This window comes from Lagenorhynchus albirostris, chromosome 8 (assembly GCF_949774975.1).
Source record: "Lagenorhynchus albirostris chromosome 8, mLagAlb1.1, whole genome shotgun sequence".
In the NCBI taxonomy this organism is placed as follows: Eukaryota; Metazoa; Chordata; class Mammalia; order Artiodactyla; family Delphinidae; genus Lagenorhynchus; species Lagenorhynchus albirostris.
The window spans coordinates 87,936,476-87,962,763 of record NC_083102.1 but is presented as its reverse complement, the minus strand read 5'-3'; the positions used below and the strand labels follow the sequence as shown (position 1 = coordinate 87,962,763).

The following is a 26,288-nucleotide window of genomic DNA, read 5'->3' as shown; positions in this document are numbered from 1 at the left end:
GAAAAAATGTTTTAAAGTAGTTCATTCCATAGTGCTTCCAGATAAAATGATTATTTCACTATTGCTCCATAAAAGGCTAAAAATAAGTTTATAGAAAATTTACTTTTGACCTTTTAGTTTGTGCCCAATGTATTTGATCTAGAGGTTGAATTTACTGTAGGTAAAATATGATCAGTGGTGATAGGGAATGTGAGCAGGGTTCATCTTCAAAAGAGAATACTTTGAGAAAAGAGGTAAGGAAGTAGCCTGTAGGTAGGGAGCCATTGCTGACTAGGGCGGGAAGCCAAAAGTGAAGAACAGTGAAGCTGCTACAAAGCAAGATCCAGGCTTAAAAGGGGTGGGTGGGAGGGATTAAAAGCTCAGGGGCTCTGGCTTTCTTATTCTTATCAACCATTTATCACTGTATTTAAATCTGTCTTCAAAGTTTTCATACTTTCATATTTTTCTCTTGCTGTATATTATAGAGTAGTACTATTCCTATATCTGGTTCTGTCTAACTAGATTTTGTTAATTATGTTTTATTTTCTGCTCTCATCCCATTACATCTTATCAGCTTCTAGGAGTATGTTTGAAACAGTATATTTTGATGTTCAGGCTATTTTCCCCCTCTAGCCTTCTTAAGGGCTCTGACCCACTTACAGGCAGGAAAACCAAAAAGATGTGTTTCTTTATTTTGGGTGTGAGAAACTGGATGTATTGCTTCAGTGGTGCCCTGATAATTCAGGGAAAAAGTCTTTTGTTCTGTATGTATTTTTTATTGAGTGACTTCCTGTGCAAAGATAAATTGTATCAACCTTTTTTTCTAACTTAAGGAAGGTGTGTTATTTATATTTTGTACTTTCTGATGCTAATTATATTGTAGGTTTTTGTTTAAAAAGCTTTTTGTTAAAATTTTCTTTTTTTTACACATACAATGTAATTTAATGAACATGATGTTCTTGTTGATGTTTTCTTTTTAAAACATTCTGTGATATATAACAAGCATGCAATAAACTGAGTAAAATGTATTAATTTCAGTATACAGCTCAATGAATATTTACATATGCACATTTAAATATGTACATATGGGTACTGGTTTACCCAGGAAAGTTCCTTAGTGCCTTTTCCTAGCCAATCCTGGACCCTAGGCACCAAACAAAACCCTTATTCTGACTTCAAACACCATGGAATAATTTTACCTGTACAGGCATACTTTGGAGATGTTGTGGGTTTGCTTCCAGACCATTGCGGTAAAGCAAATATCAAAATAAATGGAGTTACTTGAATATTTTGGTTCCCCAGTGCATATGAAAAAAATTTTTGTCAATTTGCTAGGACTTCGGTTTTTCTTCTTCTCCTCCCCCTTCCCCCCCTCCTCCTTTTTTAAAGGTTTCTCTTTTTGCCAAGTGGTAAAAATAAGTTGTGCTAAATAAGTAAGAAGAATTTGTAATTCATATCCTCTTTGGACAAATGGGACTCTTTCTTAAGTAGGGGTTCCTAAATAGTAGGCTCAGCTATTCTGATATGTAGGGGAATTGTACAATTGGATTTGCCAGGGATTACCCCAATTTATGTTTGTTTTCTTGGCTGACTTACTAATAGGGGAAGGAGGGAAAGAAGCCCTTTCACTCTCAGAGTGTATTGGGTGATGAATTATGTGGTCGCCATGCCCTGGCTTAATGACTTCATAGATCTCCAGTGTGGTCACAGTGTCTACGCTTTCTTCTCTGGGGTCAAGATGTCCACTTCCACTGAAAGCTTGGAAAGGTGTGCTCCAGAATGGTTGTGGTTGTTTCTGTCTGGGTGGTGGAATTATAAATAATGTTACTTTCTTCACTGTCTTGATCTCTCATTTCTAACTTTCTACTAACATGAAATGATTCTGTTATTAAAACCAAAGCAGAACAACTAAACATGTTTTCAAAAATCGTTTAATTTTAACAGCAATAAAAGGGAGGCTGTGTAATGGTAAAGCCTATCAGTCAAGCTTCTGCATGCCAAGCAGTACAAACTGACTGGCTGTTTTAAATACAAATAGAAGATATGGGAATGGTTGAAGAAGGTGATGGAACAACAGAAAAGCTAAGGGACAGCTAAGAGAGGCAGCAGATACCCTCATGCCACTGGCTCAGTCTTGGGATCGCGTGGCTACTGGACACGCCACCACTGGCGTGGACCCGTAGCTGGACCCGTCCGACTTTGATTTTGCTGCCTGTGCCCTTGAGTGACTCTTTCAGAGTGAGAGTGTTCCAAGCTGAGCCTGGGCCTCCAGAGAGCAGGAACAGACCACATCTCCCACTCCAGGACGGGAGGCAATGCTTTTTGGTGACTTCCATTTGAGCATTTTTTTACCATCAGTTTACACCCAAGGGATGATGATGATGATGATAAAAATAATAATGATGATCTAGTTATCTTGATATTCATTTATTAGGAATTTGAATGAGGCACGCAGTGCCTTTAAAGGAAATCTGCTTTGACTTGAAAATGATTGTTAATTGCCACTAGTTGGAGTCTCAAGTAATGTTGCTTTGCTGTTGTTTACCCTGCATGATTCAGCCCTTACTTAGAACCTCTTGTCATTTCTTTGTCTGGTTGGCAGAGTATGGAATACTAGTTATTTTGACAGAGGGGTTGACTTAGATATATGCTTTGCCTTTAACTCTGGGTTATTTTGCTCATGAGTTGTGTGAAGCCTAATAATACTGTAGCTTTTTTAGAGCTTTAATTTTCAGAATGTACCACCCCTGTTATTGGCTGTTTATAAACATTTAAATGATTTTCTGTAAATCAGTCCAAGACTTAAATGTTTATAATGAACCTAAAACCAAGCATGAAAAATAGAAATATCTTCTGTTAATTGCTCTGGACCTGTTTCCTTGGGTTCTTTTTTTTTTTTTTTTTGGTGGTAATAAATTTATTTATTTATTTTTGGCTGCGTTGGGTCTTCGTTGCTGAGCGCGGGCTCTCTAGTTGCGGTGAGCAGGGGCTATTCTTCGTTGCAGTGCACAGGCTTCTCATTGAGGTGGCTTCTCGTTGCGGAGCACGGGCTCTAGGTGCACAGGCTTCAGTAGTTGTGGCTCGCAGGCTCAGTAGTTGTGGCGCGCGGGCTCTAGAGCACAGGCTCAGTAGTTGTGGTGCAGGGGCATAGTTGCTCTGTGGCATGTGGGATCTTCCCAGACCAGGGCTCGAACCCGTGTCCCCTGCATTGGCAGGCAGATTCTTAACCACTGCACCACCAGGGAAGTCCTTTCTTTGGGTTCTTAAAATTTGGCTTACAGTTTTAATAGAGCACCAAAGTGGTAGGCACCATCTGTGTGACAGTTCATCACTTATCAGAGTCATGGTATTCAAGTGTGCTGAGATTGCAGAATTTAGTGAATCTTTTTATTAGTAGACCTGCAGTAGGGAGTGGGAATACATAGGATGTTATGACAAATAGTATTTGTTAGATTTTCTATTCTAATTTTCTCCTTTCTTTAAGTCTTAGAATTGAAAAATCATTTGGCAGCCTCCAGAACAGTATTTCTGAAAGTCACACCTTTTCAAACCAAATTTGATCAAAAGCATACAGTCTGTGGTTTTTTGGGGAGTCATTTTTATTTGCTGCTGAAATAGCTTTCTGGCATCTCTTAGAAAGCTGATGATGCACAGTGTTCTGGCGGCTCTTCAGGCGCAGGACCCGTTTTGTCAGAAACCTGACTTCGTGGTATCACCTACTATATTTTAAAGTGAATGCTCAAACCAGTGTCTGTCTCTTCAGAGACGTTATGTCATATTCTGCATCTTGCACTACTGTGTGAAAGAAACTGTGTTCCCAAACTTCTGTTTGATTCCATCTGTATATTTTTGGAGGTGGTTCATTTGGCTGTTTTCATTTATTTATAGTTTCTTAATAAAAGTCTTGAAGCAATTTATCTTGGTTGCTTTAATTTGGTATTTCACACCTGGTGCCCATAAAATCTTACTTGGCTCCTGGTGATATGTTATGGTGCACTGGTTTGCCCTCACCTCCTTTCCCTCTCTCTGGCAGGCAAACTACAGGCCATTATTGTAAGCAGTATCATATTAGGGGAAAGGTGCTTGGCTTAATATGTCAAAAATTTTGGATTTCCTAATCTTGCACCTGTTGTTTACTAGCTGTGTGTTCTGGAATGGGTCACTTACAGTGTCCTAAAATCTGTTTCTTCATCTGTAGAATGGGAATAAAACCTGCTTTCTCTTTTATAGCACCACCGTATGAGAAGAAACGACATTGTTTTTCAGAGAATCAGGAACTTACAAATTATAATACACCATTATTTTATGTGTTACTAAGAAAGAAAATTCACTGCCTATTAAACTATGATACACCATTGATTGCAGAAATGCATCCTACTTGCAGAAATTATAAATGTAAAAAATAATGTGCATTAGAATCAATGAAATATGTTATATGTGAAAGCTCTATTCTCCATATTGCTGTAAGAGTGATATTTTTAAAACCACAAATCTTATGCTGTCATTTCCCTGCTTGAAATTCCTCAGTGACAGCTATAGCCTCAGGATAAAATCCAGACCCTTAACATGATGAACAAGGTCTGGCAAAATCTGGATCAAAGCGTGGTGTCCAGAACAGCAGCATTGGCACCACCCGGGAACTTTTAAGAAATGCAAGCTCTTAGACTGTACTCCATTCCTACGGAATCAGAAACTCCAAGACAGACCCCAGAAATCTGTGCTTTAACAAGCTCTTCAGGAGCTTCTGATACGTACCACACTTTGAGAACCACTGATCTAGGTCAAACATTTTAAATTTCATTTTTCCCCTTCCTCTACTGTGCATGTAGAAGTTAATATACAAGTACTGTGACTGCTAGAGTGTCAGGTGAGTACTCTGCTCAAGAAGTTATCTCCCAGAAAAGAGCACTGCATCGCACCTCTTATATGAGGGGGAACTATCTCAACGACTATGTTGAATAGAATTCTTTGTAACGACATCATGAATCAAAATTATTTTAATCAGTGCTTCGTTTCAGATATTTTTAGATTTCAGTAGTGGAAGTAGTTAAAAAAAAAGACAAAGGCATTTAACACCAATTTTATAATTATTTCTCACAGTTGCCAATATTGACTGTCTTTCTAAGGCCTTTTAAAGATCACATAAAAAATAAAATAATAATTGACTGTAATGTGGAGATGGTATGTGTATAAAATGGGGAAATTAACTGACCTGAATGAAATAGTTATATCTGACTGGGGAGTAACAGTTCAGTGGCCATATCTTATATACTTAAGTAAAAAAAGCAACAACAATTTATCTCAAGAATCTTAAAAATGGAGATGCTGGGGCTTTCCTGGTGGTGCAGCGGTTGAGAGTCTGCCTGCTAATGCAGGGGACACGGGTTCGTGCCCTGGTCCAGGAAGATCCCACATGCCGCGGAGTGGCTGGGCCCGTGAGCCACGCGCTAAGCCTACGTGTCCGGAGCCTGTGCTCCGCAACTGCAACTAGAGAGGCCACAACAGTGAGAGGCCCACGTACCGCAAAAAAAAAAAAGGAGATGCTATCTTTTGGAAAACTGAGTTTATGAAGTGGCTTTATTAATGGAAATACAGTCATGACAAAGATGCATGTGAAGCATTTGAATAAACTTGCTTCATGAGAGTGAGAAAAACAATCTTTTTGAGTAATAGTCATGTGAATTAAAAACTATTAAATAATTAAATATATTTAAATTAAATATTAGATATTGTAAGTGAATATTTGACTGTTCCATCTCTCTAGCTAAAAAAATTTCAGGGAGCAATTGCCAAATAATAGTAATTGTAGTTTCCAAAACTACATCGTTCTCACTGCTTGGAATGGTCTATCACATCTTTCTCATTTTGCGGTTCTTGTGTTCTTTGAAGCTCTCTTGCCCTCCTCTGCCCATATCTGCTGTGCCTTTTTTCTTTCCCACCCTGAGGTTAAGAGTACCCTTCTCCTGCTTCCTGTAGCATGTGGCACATACTGTAGCATCAGTGCACCTAGCTTCATTGCTTGGTGCTTTCTGTAGCTTCATTATATCTTCTATTAATTTGTAAGTTATTTTAAGGCTGTCTCCATAGAGTAATGCATAACTAAATGTAATGAGCATGGGCTTTGTAGACAGTCTTGGTTTGAAGGATGGCTTATCCGCTGTTTAGTTTTATAACCTGGAGAAATTTATTTAATTTTAGTCTCCAGATATTGAAGATAATAATTAGTTTGTTGAATTATAGTAAGGATTGAATGCCCATGGCTCAGGATATATTTCTTAAATGAGAAAGAGGGACTTTTTTCTAATTTAGACCTCACTCTCTATGGATAGATCAAAAGCAGTAGTAATCCATAGATATAATATTAGCATATGTTTCAAATTTTTATTTATTAACTAATATTATTTGCATCGTTTCGGACAGTATTTGTTTAATTCTATCCCTTAGAAAAAAAGTCACCCACAACCTTACCTTCCAGTGGCAGCTATTGGTATATATGTTTGCAGTCCTTTTCTTGTTTATTTTTACATAAATGAATTTACTAAAATACAGTCTCATTTACCTGATTATAACTGGAATAGGAAAAGTCTTCTTAATGTGAATCTATTTTAATTAGGGACATAAATTTCACATAAATGGTGAAAAGGGTTATCTGGGCCTTATCTTGGTATAAGAATAACTATAAACTATTAAAATTAAATTAATTTTACCTTATACTTAACAAAATATAATATCATTGTTGCATCTGTAGGCCGGTTCATAGAATAAACAATGACTCAAATATTACTTCTGTTGTAATATCCCCATTCCCCTCCCTCCAATATATTTTTCACTTCCTGTTTGAATTTTACAGGAATTACTAAGAGGGTCTTATTTTGTCAAATAGTTGAGAGCTTCATCTCTTTTAACAGTGATCTCCCCTAATTCTTTTTTTTTTTTAAATAAATTTATTTATTTTTTTTATTTGGGGCTGTGTTGGGTGTTTGTTGCTGCGCCCGGGCTTTCTCTAGTTGCGGCAAGCGGGTCTACTCTTCATTGTGGTGCGCGGGCTTCTCATTGCGGTGGCTTCTCTTGTTGCGGAGCACGGGCTCTAGGCACGCAGGCTTCAGTAGTTGGGGCACACGGGCTCAATAGTTGTGGCTCGCAGGCTGAGCTGCTCCACGGCATGTGGGATCCTCCCAGACCAGGGCTTCGAACCCGTGTCTCCTGCCTTGGCAGGTGGACTCCCAACCACTGTGCCACCAGGGAAGCCCTCCCCTAATTCTTATATGTATATATTGTCCTCATTTGAAGAGCCTCTTAATGCATTATCTTTGTTGATCTTGTCGTCTGCAGTTGTTAGTTGGTTGGCTAGGTTCTCATTTGTCAGGAACTTTGCTACTATTTATATCTATTTTATTGTCCCCTTGAAGTCTTGTATATTTTCAAGATTTTTCGTTTCATTGAATTGTATTGATATCTGCATTCTGTTATCAAATGCTGAGTTTCAGAGAAAAACTGACTAATCTGTGCCTCCATTAAATAGATCTGTCTCTTTTTTGTTTAAGTAGGGAGAGATACTTTAATTTTATGACTGGTCACTTCGTTTGTGAATATTTTTGTGTTTACTTTCTTTTGCAAACTCATTGCAAGTTTGTGATTAATGACAATTTACTAAATACAGTTTTTAATATGGCCATTTTTGCTTTAATGTACTACTGACTGTAAATTTCATTTAAAAAATAAATCTTATTTTTTAATGAATTCAAGCATATTGGATTCATAAGGTCCTGTAATATTGTTTGCTACTATAAACAGTGATTCTTTATAATTGTTATGCACTCTTTTTAACTGAAAAATGGTTGGATTGTTTTCTATGAATAAATTCCTAAGGCAGGGTCACAGGATAGGTGACCTTTTTTTTTTTTTTTTTTTTTTTTTGCGGTACGCAGACCTCTCACTGTTGTGGCCTCTCCCGTTGTGGAGCACGGGCTCCGGACGCGCAGGCTCAGCGGCCATGGCTCACGGGCCCAGCCGCTCCGCGGCATGTGGGATCCTCCCGGGCCGGGGCACGAACCCGTGTCCCCTGCATCGGCAGGCGGACTCTCAACCACTGCGCCAGCAGGGAAGCCCCCTGCTCTAATTTATTAAGGCTGGTAGAGGGACTGAGTCTCTTGTTGTAAAATGTCCTCCCCAAGCGTGCCTGTATTCTACCTTCAGGTCAGGAGCAGTTCAATCCTACATCCCCTTGAAACCTTCCTGGATCACTAAGTCCTCATCATTTTCATCGGAACCACTTTGTTCTTAAATTAAAAGCTATTGTGCAATTTTTGTCTTGGCTCCTGGGCTACATCCCTGAGACACTGACTCTGCTTTGATTTTTCTTTTTTGTTACCACTCTTACTTGACAGTGTATTCAGTGTTTTGCCCTGTATGTGCTTGCCTGATATTTCTCAGCTCTTGGCCTTGGTACTTAACCTCAGTCATCCTACCAGGCCGTATTCCTATTCTGTGATCATGGAACCTGACTCTAGAATTTTATCCCTGAATGAGAGGGAGGGAGAGAAATATCTCTGTCACAGAGATTAGGGCTATATGTTTGATATAATAATGATGAGACATTTAGATATCTGGATTTTTGTATGTTAGCACAAAAAGAATGGCTCTTTAAAGCAACAATGTCTCTTAAAATTTTGAGGTGTTTATATATGCTTGCTTTGTTGAGCTGAACTTGTGGCAGCTTTCTTGCTCTCTTGGGTATCTGCTTTTTAAATAACTGTTGGTGGGCTAGCGACATTCCAGCTTCATTTCCACAGTGACATGGCAGCAAAGAGACTGTTATTTCTGTGAGCAGTAGTTAAAGTTAATATAGCAGAAACTAAAGTGTTTCTTTGTAAACTACAATGTTATATATAAGAAAGTGCTGTATGACAGCATGTATTAGTTTCACTCCAAAGTAAAAGAATAAAAGTGATGTTATTATTTCTACATTTTTACTTTGTGCCCGTTGTACATCTAAAGAACTTTTATTGCATCTTTCATAATTCCCTTTAGTATCCAGATATTGGATTGTCAAAAATTTTTGTTTGTAACGTTTTTGAAGAGAGATATTGTCAGAAAGTTGATGTGCTTTTGCAGCTTCAGATGGAAAATTTAAAAATGGTATTCGAAAGATCTAAATCCAGACACTGTACTTTTCTAGTAACATCTAGTCAGTTCACACTTAATAGTGAACTTTATCCATTTCTTTTTATTATTTCTCCCATATCAACTTAGGATATTGGTTTTGGCAACCATTCATATTTTTGTTACTAAAATCTTCCTATTTTAAGAATAGTAGATTAAAAATAGCTTGTGGATATGGATGTTTACCCTTGTCACTTATTTCCCCCTCCCTCATTTCTCTGAGGGTCAAGGTAGGTTGTGAGATGTTTGCTGTGCTTTTTTCTCCTATTTTGTTAATAATAGTTATTAATGAAAGAGAAAGGAAAAAATATTTCTTTGGCCGCTCAGAACTGCTTTGTATTAGTAGAACATTACATTTTCTGTATAATTGAGTACAGTAAAGTATTCTATAGTAACTCAGTTTTTTTTTTAATTTATTTATTTTATTTATTTATTTTTGGCTGTGTTGGGTCTTTGTTGCTGTGTGCGGGCTTTCTCTAGTTGCAGTGACCCAGGGCTACTCTTTGTTGTGGTGCGCAGGCTTCTCACTGCGGTGGCTTCTCTTGTTGCGGAGCACTGGCTCTAGGTGTGCGGGCTTTGGTAGTTGTGGCGCACGGGCTCAGTAGTTGTGGCTCGCAAGCTCTAGAGCACAGGCTCAGCAGTTGTGGTGCACGGGCTTAGTTGCTCTGCGGCATGTGGGATCTTCCCGGACCAGGGCTTGAACCCGTGTCCCCAGCATTGGCGGGCGGATTCCTAACCACTGCGACACCAGCGAAGCCCGCAACTCAGTTTTTACATCATCTCTCCCACTGAATACAAAACATGGTAGAGGGAATTGAATTACTATATTTTTAGTGCCTTTAATACATCTACCTCATTGACAGAAGAAATATGACAATAAATACATTAAAATCTAAAATGTTCTTCCTTAACAATACATTCTGTACTTTAAAAAGTTCTGTTTAGAGTTACTGTTTCAATAAATGGCATTTGTTCTAGATACAGATTTTCCTTTAACTGGTAAATGGATTTCCTGTGGTCTGTGGCATATGGTGTGTGTTTGTTTGGCAGCAAATGAGGTAAGGGTATAAAAATGAATTCAAAAGTAGGAGGGTGGGGTAGGGAGAATTAGCTATAATTTAAGGCTTGTTAAATGGTCTTGTTGGATTTTTTTTTTTCATTCTTTTCCTTGATATAATTCTGACTTCCCGAGTTACCAGGGATAAATCAAATAAGCCTCAGTTTTCTATTCTGTAAAATGGAGGATAGTAATAATATCCATCATAGAGTTGTAAGGAGGATTGAATAAGTGAACATAGGTAAAGTGCTTAAGACAGTGCCTAGCACTCATTTAAATCTCCCTTGTTATTATTACATTTAATACTTTTTTTAATGGATTGTTTCCTATATGGAAACTTTTTAGTTTGATGTAATCCCACTTGCCTATTTTTGCTTTCATTGCCTGAGCTTCTAGTGTCATTGCCAGGACCAGTGTTATGAAACTTTTCCCCTGTGTTTTCTTCTAGGAGTTTTATGGTTTTATGCCTTACATTTAAATCTTTAAACCATTTTGAATTGATATTTGTGTATGGTGTAATATAAGGGTTCAATTTCATTCTTTTGCCTGTGGATATCCAGTTTTCTCAAGACCATTTGTTGAAGAGACTGTCCTTTAACAAGACTGTACTTTATCCTATAACAAAATAACTTCTGCTATTTTTTTATACTGGTAGTTTGGCCACAGAGGTTCATATTCTTTCTCTTACCTGCCTGGAATAGGAAGTGGAGAAATAGGTGAGCCTGGTTTTTTTCTTGTCGATGTCTATGAATTTAGTGGTAGGCAAATAGGTAAATTTCTTGAGGACTCCTGAGGATGCAGTAAAGTGAGCCTGAATGGAAGGTGAAGAACATCTGTGATGTGTGATGTGATGAGTACTGAGTCGTGAAAAGAAATCTGGATTTTGAGGCACAGTTAATTTGGCTTTTGAAGTTGCAAGAATAGGAATAGTTGCATCGTTGAAAGAGATGAGCATTTTTAAACACTGGGAGGGAGCCATAGGATTTTTGGTGGGGATATTGAGGTATCTGAGAGTGATTCTGCATTCTTCCAAATTCATAAACATGTGTTTCTGAAAACCTTTTTAATCTCTAAAGTCACAGTATGAACTTGGAACCCAGAGGAGGAAAAACAAGAAAAAAGGACTGTACATCTCTCTCTCTCTCTCTCTCTCTCTCTCTCAATATTTATTTATGTATTTATTTGGCTGTGCTGGGTCTTAGTTGCGGCACGCAGGATCTTTGTTCCTACATGCAGGATCTTTAGTTGTAGCATTCAAACTCTCATTTGCGGCATGTGGGATCTAGTTCCCTGACTGGGGATCGAACCCAGGCCTCCTGCATTGGGAGCTTGGAGTCTTAGCCACTGGACCATCAGGGAAGTACCCTCCACAGTCTTAAGAGTGCTTGTTTTCTAGATGCAGCCTATTAAACTTTATACATAAGATTTCTTTTTTTGTGTCTAATTAACAGTGTAAAAAATGGCTGGGTAGTTTTTCACCAAATTTAGAAGATTTGAGATGTTCTGAGTGAAAATATAGGCTATGGGGTCATACTTTGAGTGGCTTTGGGAGTAAGGTGGCCATCATCTGTGAGAGGGGGGCCGGTGGATGATTTGGAAGCCCTGCCGCACTTCATCCAGGACGTAACACACATGGCAACAACTCATGGCTTCAAGTGTGAGTCTTAAATAGAAAGTTACCAGGGCAGATGAGCTTAAGTGCTGGTTGGCAGCTGTCTGTAGCCTGCTCCAGGGGTAGTAGCAGCAGTCATTCTCCAGTGCAAATGGGGAGAGGCCAGTTGCTAGTGTTAAATAAAATCCATTGTCCACGGACTTTATAAGCAAAAAAGCAAGCCAAATTTTACTGACAGTTTTTGGATGATGGCAACATTCTAGGAAAGGAGATCTGTTGATTTGATATTTTAACACCCTTTTTTTTTTTTTTTTTTTTTGGTAACACCCTTTTTATATTTAAGCTCATGTGTGTCTTGAGATTAGGGCTTTTTCTCATGAAAAAAATTAACTTTGATATAGCAAGTAAACATTTGAAACTTTTTTGGCCACGGAGGATGTTTAAGTTCACTTTAAATAGTAGCTCAACATACAAAATTCATGAACTAAAATCAGGTACAATGGCAAGGTAAATTTTCAGACAGTTTGCAGTTTGACTTGGAATTCTAAGTGTTCCCAAATGTAAGATGGTGGCAAACTGAAACTTGAGACGACATTAACCAAATGATAAGTTTGTTCAGAAAAACCCAAACGAACTTTTTGGCCAACCCAGTATTTACTGGGTAGTTACAATGTGTTAAGATCTTTTTTGAACAAAGGACAGAGATTCTGAATTCCTAGAAGTAACTCTTTTCAAAGCTATGCATGGCCCTTATGGAGAAAATGACAGAATATTACTGAGGACATAAAAGCCCTCTTGAACATAAGGTGAACATAGGATGGAATGATTTAATATTGTGCAGAAGCCATTTCTTCTGAAGTAATCTGTAAATTCACTGAACATGTGTAACTTGTAATCTGATCTAAAATAAATAATTGCTGGGACAATTGGTCATCCATATGGAATAAGCCAGTACTAGAGCCCTACCTCACACATTAAAGAAAAACTCCAGGTGGGTAATTCTGTGAATCATCACTGCATCAGAGTTGAAGGTGTGCATAGCCTGCTCATTAGAGTTTTACTTCTAGATACACACTTTCAAGCAAGGGGGTTCCATATTTTATTCTTTTGTGACCCAGTGCGTACATTGACCTGTCTGTGTATAACTGAAATATGTTTAAAGAAGCAGTACTCTTATATATGAAACACACATTTTCTACTTTCATTTTTAATAAAACATGGTCTGTAACCAAGAATATTGGTTTCATGAGTTGCTGAGTGTAGCTTGACAGAGTCTGCCTTTGAGAAACCCTTGTATGCCTGCACAAGGAGATGTGTGTGAAAATGTCAGCGTGTTTGTGATAATATAAGGTGATACATCCCAGACGTTCATTGAGAAAAGGGCTCAATATACTGGTGAATATTCAGATGATGTAATACTATATGACAGTTACAGTGAGAACTGGAGTTACCTCCATCAACATGGGTAAATCTCAGAAAACAAACTGAGTGGAAAAAAAAATTGTAAAATGACATACAGTATAATACCACATATTGTTTATTGGTACAAGCTGTATGGTTAAAGTATAAACCATGCACAGACTGTACATGTTTATTGGTACAAGCCGTATGGTTAAAGTATAAACCATGTATAAACATGCATGCGTAGACTCATGCACAGGAATGATGAGTCTTTAATTTCAGGATAGCTTTTAACTGTCGGAGGGGAATGAATCCGGGGGCTTCAGCTCTGCCTGTAATAACTGAGTCCTTCATTTAAAAGATGCGAAACAGTTATGATGAAATATCAAGGTTTGTTAATATTGCAAGTGCGCATACCGGTTTTGTATGTTTGAAATAATGGAATATAATATAATAAACAAGAGGGAGAGAAAAAAAGAGCAAAGGGGTTAGATGAGGCTGGACCCTTAAGCAGGGCCCAGATCATCAGAGTTGTATTTATCATGTTAAGAATATTTTGCTTTATCTCAAGGGCAAAAGGATTTAAGAAAGAAATGAGATCAGATTTGTGTTTTTGAAGGGTTACTTTCACTACAGTGTGGGACATAAATTGGGTGGGTGGAGGCTAAGGGTAACATGTGGTAATAATTCAGTTGAGGGGCATTTGTGGTCTGAGTACAACAGGGTGGTGGGAAGCGGGGAGGGTCTGTAGACATCAAGGAGGCCAATTCATTGGTGGCTGGTCATATTTAGGGGCCGGGACTGAAGTTGAGGATAACTCCCAGGCTCTCTGTTCACTACTGAGGTGTATAAATGGTGGTGGTGGTCCCTGGAAGGAGAAACAGAAGAGCTGGATTAGATTATAGGTGCACATACAGAGAGAACTAAATGGTAAGTCAAAGTTATCCATAGGAAGATGATTATGCTAATCATTTTCAGCTTGATTTTTGAAAGAACTAGAACTTAAATTTTATAATTACTGTTTTTATGTTCACTTAAGTGTTTTTTGAGGGTTTTTTTTGTTTTTTTGTTTGTTTTGATTAAGAAGGTAATTTTCTCTTTTTTTAAATAGATTTAATTAATTAATTAATTAATTAATTTGGCTGCGTTGGGTCTTCATTGCTTGCACGGGCTTTCTCAAGTTGCGGCGAGTGGGGGCTGCTCTTCGTTGTGGTGTGGGGCTTCTCATTGCGGTGGCTTCTCTTGTTGCAGAGCATGGGCTCTAGACGTGTGGGCTTCAGTAGTTGTGGCATGCAGGCTCAGTAGTTGTGGCACACGGGCTTTAGAGTGCAGGTTCAGTAGTTGTGGCACACGGGCTTAGTTGCTCTGCGACATGTGGGATCTTCCCGGACCAGGGCTTGAACCCGTGTCCCCTGTGTTGGCAGGCGGATTCTTAACCACTGCACCAGCAAGGAAGCCCAAGCAGGTAATTTTCTCATTAAAGATGGAAGAGGGGGATTTCCTGGCAGTCCAGTGGCCCGGGTTCAATCCCTGGTTGGGGAACTAAGATCCCGCAAGCCACGCAGAGAGGCCAAAAAAAAGTTGGAAGAAAAAGGTGCTAAGATTGTTTGACAAAGTACCTGTTTGAATACTAATGGAGATACTTGAAATGATAACAGAGAATTGGGTTTGCATCATGATACAATTTATATATGTTTATAGAACTTTCACACATACCAGTGGGTATTGGGTTAATCTGTTCTTTTTTTTATGCTTTAGCATTCTTAAACATTACAAGAATTTTTAAAGTAATACCACTGTTTCCTAGGTCTATAATTTTAACTTCTGTTTCAGTTGCAGCTGGTTCAGGAAGCCAGCTTTGTGCTTATTCTTTTATTACTTTATTGTCTTCCTTTTCACGTGAAAGAAATCTGATAAAACCCAGAGTTGGCAATTCCAACTGACCCCATAAATAGAAACCGTTTTTCTGTTGGGAGCATGATGGAATGCACGTGCTGGTGGAATGGAAACTTACTTTGCTTCTCTACATCCATCTATTTTTTTGTGGTTACGTGGGCCTCTCACTGTTGTGGCCTCTCCCATTGCAGAGCACGGGCTCCGGACATGCAGGTTCAGCGGCCATGGCTCACGGGCCCAGCCGCTCCGTGGCATGTGGGATCTTCCCGGACCAGGGCACGAACCCGTGTCCCCTGCATTGGCAGGCGGACTCTCAACCACTGTGCCACCAGGGAAGCCCTACATCCATCTTTATATGTTGGAGCTGTTATTAAAAATCTTCAGAGATGATAGTCTGTTGTGTGTTTCATCATCAAAGATTGTGTCCCTTTGTTTGTAAATCAGTGTATTGCCTAGCACAGTGCATGGCACGTAGTTGGTCTTTAATAAATACTTGTTGAACAAAAGTACATGACCAACATATTGAATATTTGAGTCTTTTACAGTGTGCCTTTGAAGTCCAGTTACTACTTTGTGAAGATAAAACATCACTTCTGGAAGCATATTTTTACTTAGAATAAGAACACAGACAGTGGTTCACAGTGAGCAGGATTAAATTATTGGTTTGAGGTGTTCCTGTAATGTAATTCATGGTAGCACGAGCCTTGTTTGTGCTGACCCCTTCCCTGGTCAGGCTGTTTTATAAAGTACCTGTGGGAATTCCAGATAAGGCTTTTTTGTTTGTTTAAATTCACACATATATTATTCAGAATTATAAAGTAAATAATTTTATTGTGTTTGGACATTGAATTTATTTTAGAAAAGGATTAGATTATTTTAGGATTTGGAAGTAGTTTCATATTTTTAAATTAAAGAAAGAAGTTAAATGTTTGAACATTAGCTGTCTTCTTGACCTAACAGATTAAATATCTGTATAGCAAGAACTCAGTTATCCAGGGTTCTTTTCTTCTCCATCGCAACTATCTAAAACACAGGTGAGAGAAAAAATACAGAGTTTTGAAATTTTGTGATGTGCAAGACACCAAACCAGAAATTGGGTGGTTTGGCGAAGGTGGTGAAACCTGGGCTTGGGAGAGGAAAATGCGTGTGCAGGTCACCAAACTACAAGAGGGCCGAGTTCTGTGGAGGACGGATGGTCCACAGACCTGACTGTTGAAGGAAGAGTGTAACTGCTGAGATGGAGTAGGGAAGCATGGCTTTTATAAGGCAGAAGAGACAGGGTTGGATCCAGATAGGAGATCAACTTGGGTAGGGAGGTATGGCAGGATGGCAGAGACAGATGGGGAAGGAGTGGCCTTCAATTCTGCATTCTGCCTGGATTATTAAAATGTGGAAAGAAAGCCTGTGGCTGGTCAGCACTTTAGGAATCTCTTCAGAAGAGGCTTTTTCCTTTTTGCCGACATTACTTTAGGAATCTCTTCAGAAGAGGCTTTTTCCTTTTTGCCGACATTAGGCAAAAAATAGTTGTTACAGTTGATTTTTTTTTTTTTTTTTTTTTTTAATTTAGGCTGAAGAGATCATTCGTGGAATTATTGCCATTGGGCCCATTCTGGGCAGATAGAGTTAAGGTTGTGAAATCATGTGGTCTCAACATGCTTTTTTCTGGACTGAGAGGCCCTGGGTCAAGGTGGGTCTGGCCCCTTTTATACCTGAGTCATTTTGCACAAAGAGTAATTGCATCAGTAGTGAAATTTTATTCTGTGCCCTTTGTGTCTTTTTAAAGATTATTTGAATAAATGTGAAAGCATTTGGATAATGCCTGGCTCATAGCAGGAACTAGAGTTTAGATGGCTTTTTCCATCAAAAAAATTATAAACTTCCCTTTTCTGATTCCAGTGTAGTTCCAACAAAATACTCTGTGAGGTCTGCAGCCATATCACTCTTGTTCATGATGAAGCAAACAGAGAATGATGTAGTAAATGGTCAGTAAGGTTACAGTTGCATGTAAGTGCAAGTCTATTGGAAGTGTGTTTTAAAATTCATGTTATTATCCATTCAGCTGCTGTATTTACACCAGAATGCTCTTTCTCAAGAATGTAATTTATGATGGAAAACACATAAGGAATACCGTGGAATAATAGTGTTTAAAGAGTTAGCAGTACTCAGAATAGATACTGAAGTAGGTAAGAAAATAGAAGTCTTAAAACTTAACAGTAATTTTGCTGTTAAAAACTATTTTCTGCTTAAAATGCTTATTGAATTGTTAGGAATATTGTTTTCAGTTACTGTTTGATCAAATTTTACTTCAGATTTTAAGTTTCAAACTTTATTGAGTATAGTGCATTTTTTGTTTTTATAGCATGGATTATTACTTATTAGAAAAGTTAATGAGCCATTGTAAGGAAACAGTTTTTTCTTTGTTGGGATGTCTTTAGTGGAATATGTGCAGGAGCTCATCTTAAGCAGTTAAACTACCAATAAAGATGTTCTCTGATGATGAGGGTGTCACTTATACAGATTTTTGTATAGCAGTTTCTCAGTATGTTTGATTTTTTTTTTTTTTTTTTTTTTTTTTTTGTGGTACGCGGGCCTCTCACTGTTGTGGCCTCTCCCACCGCGGAGCACAGGCTCCGGATGTGCAGGCTCATTGGCCATGGCCCACGGGCCCAGCCGCTCTGCGGCATGCGGGATCTTCCCGGACCGGGGCACGAACCCGCATCCCCTGCATCGGCAGGTGGACTCTCAACCACTGCGCCACCAGGGAAGCCCCTGTTTGATTTTTAAATGTGGAAAGTCTTTGACCTGGTAAGTTACTCCTGAGACTGTGTTCCAAGAAAATAGCGAACTATTGAAAGAGTTTTTATTTTAGCTTGGTATCACAAGTCAGACTGTACTATAATGGATCCAAGAATGAGGAGAAACAAATTGACTTTAAAGCATTCAGTATATAAAACATTAATTTTTTTTTTTTTTTTTTTTTTGCGGTACGCAGGCCTCTCACTGTTGTGGCCTCTCCCGTTGCGGAGCACAGGCTCCGGACGCGCAGGCTCAGCGGCCATGGCTCACAGGCCCAGCCGCTCCGCGGCACGTGGGAATCTCCCGGACTGGGGCACGAACCCACGTCCCCTGCATCGGCAGGCAGACTCTCAACCACTGCGCCACCAGGGAAGCCCTAAAACATTAATTTTATTGCCACATTTAAGCTCCACCTGTTTTGGGGGGGAGCTGTATGTAGTTTTTGTTGGCTGTTTTTTTTTTCTTGCGGTATGCAGGCCTCTCACTGTTGTGGCCTCTCCCGTTGCAGAGCACAGGCTCAAGACGCGCAGGCTCAGTGGCCATGGCTCACGGGCCCAGCCGCTCCGTGGCATGTGGGATCTTCCCGGACCAGGGCACGAACCCGTGTCCCCTGCAACGGCAGGCGGACTCTCAACCACTGCACCACCAAGGAAGCCCTATCTGCTGTTTTTTTAAACAAATCTTTTAATTAATTTATTTATTTTTATTGTTTGTTTTTGGTTGCGTTGGGTCCTCGTTGGTGTGTGCGGGTTTTCTCTAGTTGCGGCGAGCAGGGGCTACTCTTTTTTGCGGTGCGTGGGCTTCTCATTGTGGTGGCTTCTCTTGTTGCGGAGCACAGGCTCTCGGCACACAGGCTTCAGTAGTTGTGGCTCACGGGCTCTAGAGCACAGGCTCAGTAGTTGTGGCGCACGGGCTTAGCTGCTCCACGGCATGTGGGATCTTCCCGGACCAGGGCTTGAACCCGTGTCCCCTACATTGGCAGGCAGATTCTTAACCACTGTGCCACCAGGGAAGTCCCTGTCTGCTGATTTTAAAACAACCATTTAAATGAAACCTTATTTCACTTTTTCAGGATTTAAGTCATATATTATTTGAGTTCCTAAAATTCTCCCGAATAAGTAGTGATGAATAGACTGTCTAACTTGTATGCCTCTAGGTCACGTGTACACCAGTTGGGAATTTTTGCCTGTTCTTGCCACCAGTTTGTAACTAAGTCCTTAGTAAGATTCTTTATTCATGAATTCCTAACACGTAGAAATAGCATCTCTAGTCAACAGAATTTCTTATACTTTCAAATGACACCTTATTATTTACTGCATATTTGGGAGGAAGAAAGGACTAGGAAATGTATTCTTTAATATAGAAAATTTTTTTGACTTCACTGAAGTTCAGAATCAATGTAAGATAGTGAAATCAAAGTTTTAGATTATAGGCTTAATGATTTAGAAAGTAGCAGGCATACACCTTTTCTATTTTGGTTTTTTATTCAGCTTATATTATTTAATATCTGCCTGAGTAAGCACCCGTGCTAATAAGCACGTAGGCACTAAAGCTTAGCTCTTGTCCCTCAGTCAGCTACTCAGCATCATACCTAGTAAAGAGTCATCAACCGCCAGCGCTGGAAAGCCTGAAACGAACCTGGGTTATAGGAGCTGGTTGACCCTTATCAAGGTGTAGAGAGAACCCAGTGTGTGATATGTTAAATGCTCATTAGTTTCTTTGTTTTGTTTTGTTTTGTTTTGTTGCGGTACGCGGGCCTCTCACTGCTGTGGCCTCTCCCGTTGCGGAGCACAGGCTCCGGACACGCACAGGCTCAGCGGCCATGGCTCACGGGCCCAGCCGCTCCGCGGCATGTGGGATCCTCCCGGACCGGAGCACGAACCCATGTCCCCTTCATCAGCAGGCGGACTGTCAACCACTGCGCCACCAGGGAAGCCTGCTTATTAGTTTTTAAGAGAAGGATTTTTAAAAAATGAATTCTGTTGTAACTGTATATGGGCCTGGCCTGGGTGTGGCTATTCCCTTTCTCCAATAAGGAATTCTCTTTACTCCTGTTCAGCGGGGCAGAGTGGAGTAAGGAATCTGAGATTCTATTAATTATCAAAATGGTTTCTCATCACAGTACCTTACCATACCTTCTCCAAAAGATTGTAGCCAGATCACAGTCTTTCCTGAAGCAAAGACTTTCTCCAAAATATCCAGTCCTTGCTTCAGGAAAGGTTGTAATCTGCCTACACTGGGGGTAGGGGTGAGTGGGGAAGGAGCCATGGCTCTGTCCAGCTGAGCTCTGTGTATTCAGTAGCATCCCCCCAACAACCTGACATCTCCCCAGTCCTTGGTTTTCGTGCCGAGGCTCTGTGGTTCCGGGGTGGACTAGTCTCTGGTCTGTGTCTGGCACTGCCGGTTGTAGTGCTTCATTCTTCCTATTTGTTACCTCCTGCATCGACTTTGTTTTCTAAAAACATTGTTGAATTTCTTGTTCCTTGATTTTTACTATTCTATTGTCTTTGTTCTTTTGGATTTTCTTGGTTTTTTTTTTTGTTTGTTTTTTACTACGGGAAGGAGAGAAGAAAAATGTATGGTGTTAATCAGTCATGTTTAAATTAGAAGTCCTTTACTATGGTTTTCTGAGTTTAAACTCTGAATACTTAATGATATAATTATTTATATTTTGATGGAATTAACTAAAATTTGGTTTTACTTGAATGAAGTAGGTGATTAAAACAGACTGATTAGTGTAATAACTTTTTAAGAGACATACATTTATTAGAGTGGAATGTCCTATTCCTGAAATCTTTTGGAGCATCAGAAGTTCTTACTTGAAATCTGCCTTTCTTTGCCTGTGCCTAGTAGTATTTGCTTTCCTTGCTTGTATTTCAGTCATAAGCACACTTGAGTGTATTACCGGTAGACATCTGTAAGACATGGTAATGGCTCCTTACAGCGGAGATTCTTAACTGTGGGTGTGTGTCAGACGCCTAGTGACATGTGCCCAGGCCACATTCCAGACCTGCTGAGTCAGAATCTCCTGCTTGTAGACTTTTGTCTTTTGAAAAAGCTTCTTCATGATCATGGTGTATAGTCTTAAGAACTGTTGTGTTACAGATCCTAAAATAAATATAGATTAAATTTTGCATGACGTTTTATATCTTACCAGAAATAAACTCCATATTCTTCATTCAAGGGTGTCAGAATCTGGTTCCAGTCTTTCTTTCTAGCATTTCTGCCAATATTCTCCTGTGGGTACCTTGTATATCAGCAAAACTGGACTTTCCTGTTGCCATGCCTGTGCTTATTCCTGAGGTTCCCCTTGCCTCCAAAGCCCTTCCTCACAGTTCAGCCTCAGTTGTCACTACTTTCTCTATGGATTCCGTGGGGACTAAACGAGCCAGAGAAAACATTTCTGCCTTTCTGGGTATTTTGTTTTGTTCTCATTGTATTCCCTGGACCTTGGAACCTTGACTATATTGAGGTGATTAAGGTAATAATCTTTCTGAACCATGGTCTGCCTTGTTTTATATTGTTATTTGTATACTTGTCTGTTCTAGTCTGTCAGACACCTGGTTCCATGCACGAAGACAGCTTTTACTCATTTTTAACAATAAGATAGTTTGATAAATATTTCTTGAACAAATGTGAGGTATCTTCTCTGTACGTGGGTAGTCAAGCAGAATTTGGGACTATAGGGTAGAATCACAAAATTTATGAGCACAACGGTAGGAGAGAATATCACAGTCCCTGAGTTCTCTCTGATCTGAGTCGGTGGGATGATCAGACTGGTGGAGTACTTTATAGCTCCTGCCCCATCAGAGATACCAGTTTGATGTTTTTCAAGACAGTCCTCAGTTGTGAGATAAATCTGAACTGAGATGGTACTGTGTCATGTGTGCGTACAAGGGGGAGTATTTGTAGCATTTGGTTTCATGGGTGCTAGTCTCAGCAGCACCTTATGTTTTGAATTTCTGTTCCACCTTAGGTAAGGCTCTTATGTTGAACACTAAAGCTTTTATTTTCTTACCTGTTCAGTACTGCCCTTGCAGGTTAGTGAGTGGTTTAAAACTAGGCAGTGAGTTTCCCATGTGTTAATATACATGACTGGGGGGTTTGCAGAATTTCATATTTGGTGGTGAAGAGTATTTGATCTGAACCAACTGGAGGGTGATGAGAGTATGTGTTAAGAGCAGTGTACAGGGGAGAACTCACTGGTGTTTATGATGATCGGTTTTTTTTTTTTTGAGTCAGCTTTATTAAGGTATGATTTACATTAAATAAAGAGTCACCAGTTTTAGGTGTACAATTCATGGAGTTGTGACTGTTGTACATATACATGGTATAACCACAACCGCAGTTGTGAGGTAACATTTCATCAGCACCAGAAGTTCCCTTGAGCCCTTTTACAGTTAGTACCCTTCCCCCACTCCTTAGTCTCTGGCAACCATTGATCTGCTTTCCATCACTGAAGTTTCGCCTTTTTAAAATGGAATCATATACTCTGTAGTCTGACTTCCTTCACTTAGCACAGTTCTTTTGAGTTCATTCATGTTCTTGTATTTGTTCATTGTCTTGTATTGCTGAGTAGTTATTCCATTGTTTAACCACAGTTTATCCTTTCTAGTGTCATCTTTTGGTGAGCTTGAAACTGCACATTATTTGTTTAAGGGTTTAGTTGACATCTGGTATCCAAACTACACATGAGTATGATTTTTCTTGTTTAGAAGCTCATTAAAGTCAAATAGAATCTTAGACTAAAGGACTTGAATGTAGTGGTTATAGTGGTTACATATGAATCTGGTAATGTTTCTTCAAGTGTGGCCCTTAAACCACCTGCATCAGTTTCCTGGGGTGCTTACCAAGCATGCCAATTCCTGGGCCTTCTCTCAGTCTTAGTGAGTCAGTCTGTGAGTGGAGAAGTCTGAGTGCTGTAAGTGGATATCAGTACTACAGAGGATTCATCTCATCCCAGTGAGTGTCCTTCAATGTTTCCTGTTCCAGCCTCTCACCGGTGTCAGTTATTTACCACCTACCCTTCCTTCTACCGAGTCCACTGGCACAGCAGCAGATCTCGTTCTACTAGAAAGTTGGGTCTGGAAATATTTCACTGCTTCCAGCTGCTGCCTAGTAGGGCAAGCTTCCTTCCTGGCTCTCCAGTCACTAGTTGTATGACCTTGAACTTACCCCCTGTGCCTTATTATCCTCATCTGTGAAGATGGGGTGAATAATAGTACTTCAGAGTTGTTTGAGCATTGAGTTAATTATATGAGTAAAGTACTCAGAATAGTTCTATTATTTAAGAGTTTGATTTTTAAAATATTGTTATTTTGAGTAATATTTTTATTGCCACCCTGAAAATATACATTCATTATTTGTTTTAACTCATGTTTACCAGTTTATCAATCAGCATTTTTTTCTTGTAATTTAGACCTTCCTTCCTCATTGTTTCATGTCTTCCTGAAATCTATTCTTTAGAAGTTTCTTTAGAAGAAGTCTGTAAATGATAAACTCAGTTTTTGTTGATTTGAAAATACCTTTATTTGTTTTATGTATACATGTTTTCCTTCCTTCCTCCCTCCCTTCCTCCCTTGGCTGTGTTGGGTCTTTGTTGCTGCGCGGGGGCTTTCTCTAGTTGCAGTGGGTGGGCTTCTCGTTGCGGTGGCTTCTCTTTGTTGCGGACCACGGGCTCTAGGCGCGCGGGCTTCAGTACTTGTGGCGCACGGGCTTCGTTGCTCTGAGGCATGTGAGATCTTCCGAGACCAGGGATCGAACCCGTGTCCCCTGCATTGGCAGACAGATTGTTAACCGCTGCGCCACGAGGGAAGTCCCTACGTGTTTTCTTTAGCCAGTTATATAACTGAAAATGACAGTCATTTGGCTCTTAGCACTTTGATGATCTTACACCACTGTTGTTTGACTTCTTTCTTTTGTGACCACTAGTGACGGTGTAATTGTCATTTCTATGTAGAAAATCTGGCCGTTTTTCCCCCGTTTTTTTCTCTTGGCTTTGGAGTTCTTCAGTTTTATTGTTCTGGAGATTTCTCCTTGTCTGGAACACTTTGTGCTTTCTGAATTTGAGATGTATGTTCCTTATCAATTCTGGACAATTCTTAGCTCTTCTTTCTTCTCCCTTCTTCAAGAAGCCCAAAGAGTAGATTGGTTAGATCTTCTCATTCTTTACTCTACTTCTCAACCTTCCGTCATGTTTTCAATCTCTTTCTCTTTCTGTGATACTGGGTTCGCCAAAAAGTTCACTCAGGTTTTTCCTGTTTTACAGTAGAACCCAAGGAAACTTTCTGGCCAACCCAGTACATCCTAGATGATTTCTTCAGATCCATCTTCCAGTCTCTTGTTTGTTGTCTAATCAATCAATGAATTTTAAGTCTCATGCTTTAATTTCCTGCTTGTGCTTTCATTTCCTTCCTTTATTTCTATCAGTATTATATTTATTGTATATTCTGTATTTCATAGTACTAGTATCTGAAGTTACTTTTGCTGTTTATTATTTCTTTTGGCTTGCTCATTGGGTATTGTTTCCTTATTTATTTGGTGATTTGAAAAAAAATTATTAAATCACACCTGCCCAACCCAATCTTAACTGCTTGGAATCCCAGTTAGCCCTGATTGAGGATGCATTTCTCCCAAGAGGATTTGTTTTTAACTTCTTCCAGGTGCCCAGGGATGGCAGTGACCCGGAAGCACTCTAAGTTAATTCTTGGCTTGGGGGTTTCAGAACTAGCAAGGTATAATAATAAATTCAAATGCTAACTCTGCCCAAGGAGAAGCTTGAGATTGCAGATTAATAGGAGAGATTTCCCCTACCTCTTTCGTCGAGAGAGTTTGGGTATCCGAAATTCGACTCACTGGTTGATCCTAGTTCTTGTTTCTCTAGTCCTATCTCTTCCTAGAACCTGTCTTTGGATAGCAATTGTAGCTGGAATCCTAACCTTATTCTTGAGCCTCTCCCATTGGGTTTGGATTTGGTGCTTGCAGAATCTCCCGTTTCTCTGGAAAATGTTTTTCTGATAGCTTCTTTAGGTATCCACCAGTCTCTGAAAACGGCTATTCCTACAGGAATAATATTAATGTGCTTCAGCATTTTTGAAGAACTATAAACACAATTCCTATAGTAAGGTTGGTATTAGTGCTAATTGAAACAACAGTCTTAAAAAATAAAGCCATTTATCTAATATTGAAGAATGTGTATGGCTGAAATTATAAAGTTTGAAAGAGGCAGAACGTATTGCAGTGGACTAATAACTCTTCAGATGACCAAAACTCTCTGCCAGCAATTGTAAATTTTGTCTTCCACCTAGGGGAAACAGTTTTTAAGATGGGAACTCTTCTGTTGTGTAAAGTCCATTGAAACCTAGTTCACAAGAAAGTCTTTGAGGATTAGGCTTAACTTTGTAGTTAAAAAGACCTAGTTAGAACAAGTCATGTGTTACTGGAGAATGTTTATTAAGCAGTTTGCTTACGTGTTAACTTTTTAAAATCTATGTTAGACATCTTTTTTTTTCCCCCCCAAAGATGGTTATAGCAGCAGTACAACCCATTTTGTCATATTGCCTTGTAGAAATATGTGATAATTAACAATAGAGATGCTTCTGAAACTTTCTTAAATCTCATAACCAATCATGATTATAAAATACATGAGTTTAGAAGCAGAGAGGTTAAGAGGTAGATTGATGCTGACCTTTGCATTAGCACAGTTACAGATGAGCAGAAAGGGCCAGAGGTCTGATAGCGCTGTCATGCATAATATATCAGGGTGTACCTCCTTATTATTCACAGCTGGAGCCCTGAGGAAGCAAGTTCATGGTAACCACACACCAGAAAGGTGAGAATAGGACGTGAGGATTAACCTTTATTGACTGCCTACCATGTGCACAGTTACCATACCAAGGAATTTATGTATCATCCCTTTTAAATTACCATAAACCTCTGACTTTCTTGAGAGGCTCAGGGAAGTTGTCACTGACTTGAATTCTCGTGGATTTTTAAGTGATGGAACCGGTATTCACACTAACCCACAGGCTTTCTACCAGAAAACTGCATGTCGTTTGGAGCTGGACTTTTATCCTAGCTTTCCAGCCCTAGACAGTTCATTTTGTTGTTCTTTAGTAAATTCTCCCGAGATGCCAAGGGTGGGGGAGGGGGGGAGGGGTGGTGGGGTCAGAGATAGGAACCACTTTCCCAGCATCCACTTTGCCTTTCCTTATTTTTCTTTCTTGTCTTTATAAATTAATAATTAGTTTCAGTAGCCGTGCGCATGGTGCCCAACTGAAAAAGTATGAAAGGAGTATAAGGAATTTTTGAAAAGTTAATTCCTCTCCCTGACCATCAGTCATTGAGCTCCTTTTCCTGGAGGAGAGCCATTATTGTCAGTTTCTT

General features: G+C 39.5%; 1 protein-coding gene and 1 non-coding gene across 12 annotated transcripts in view; one reads left to right on the top strand and one right to left on the bottom strand.

Annotated features, from left to right (window-relative positions):
* The window catches only part of SRPK2 (SRSF protein kinase 2), a 231,184-nt gene that overhangs the window by 117,681 nt on the left and 87,215 nt on the right, over positions 1 to 26,288 (top strand). The window lies entirely within an intron of this gene.
* On the bottom strand, positions 11,485 to 11,557 carry TRNAW-CCA (transfer RNA tryptophan (anticodon CCA)). The gene has a single exon. It is a non-coding gene; the product is annotated as a tRNA-Trp (tRNA).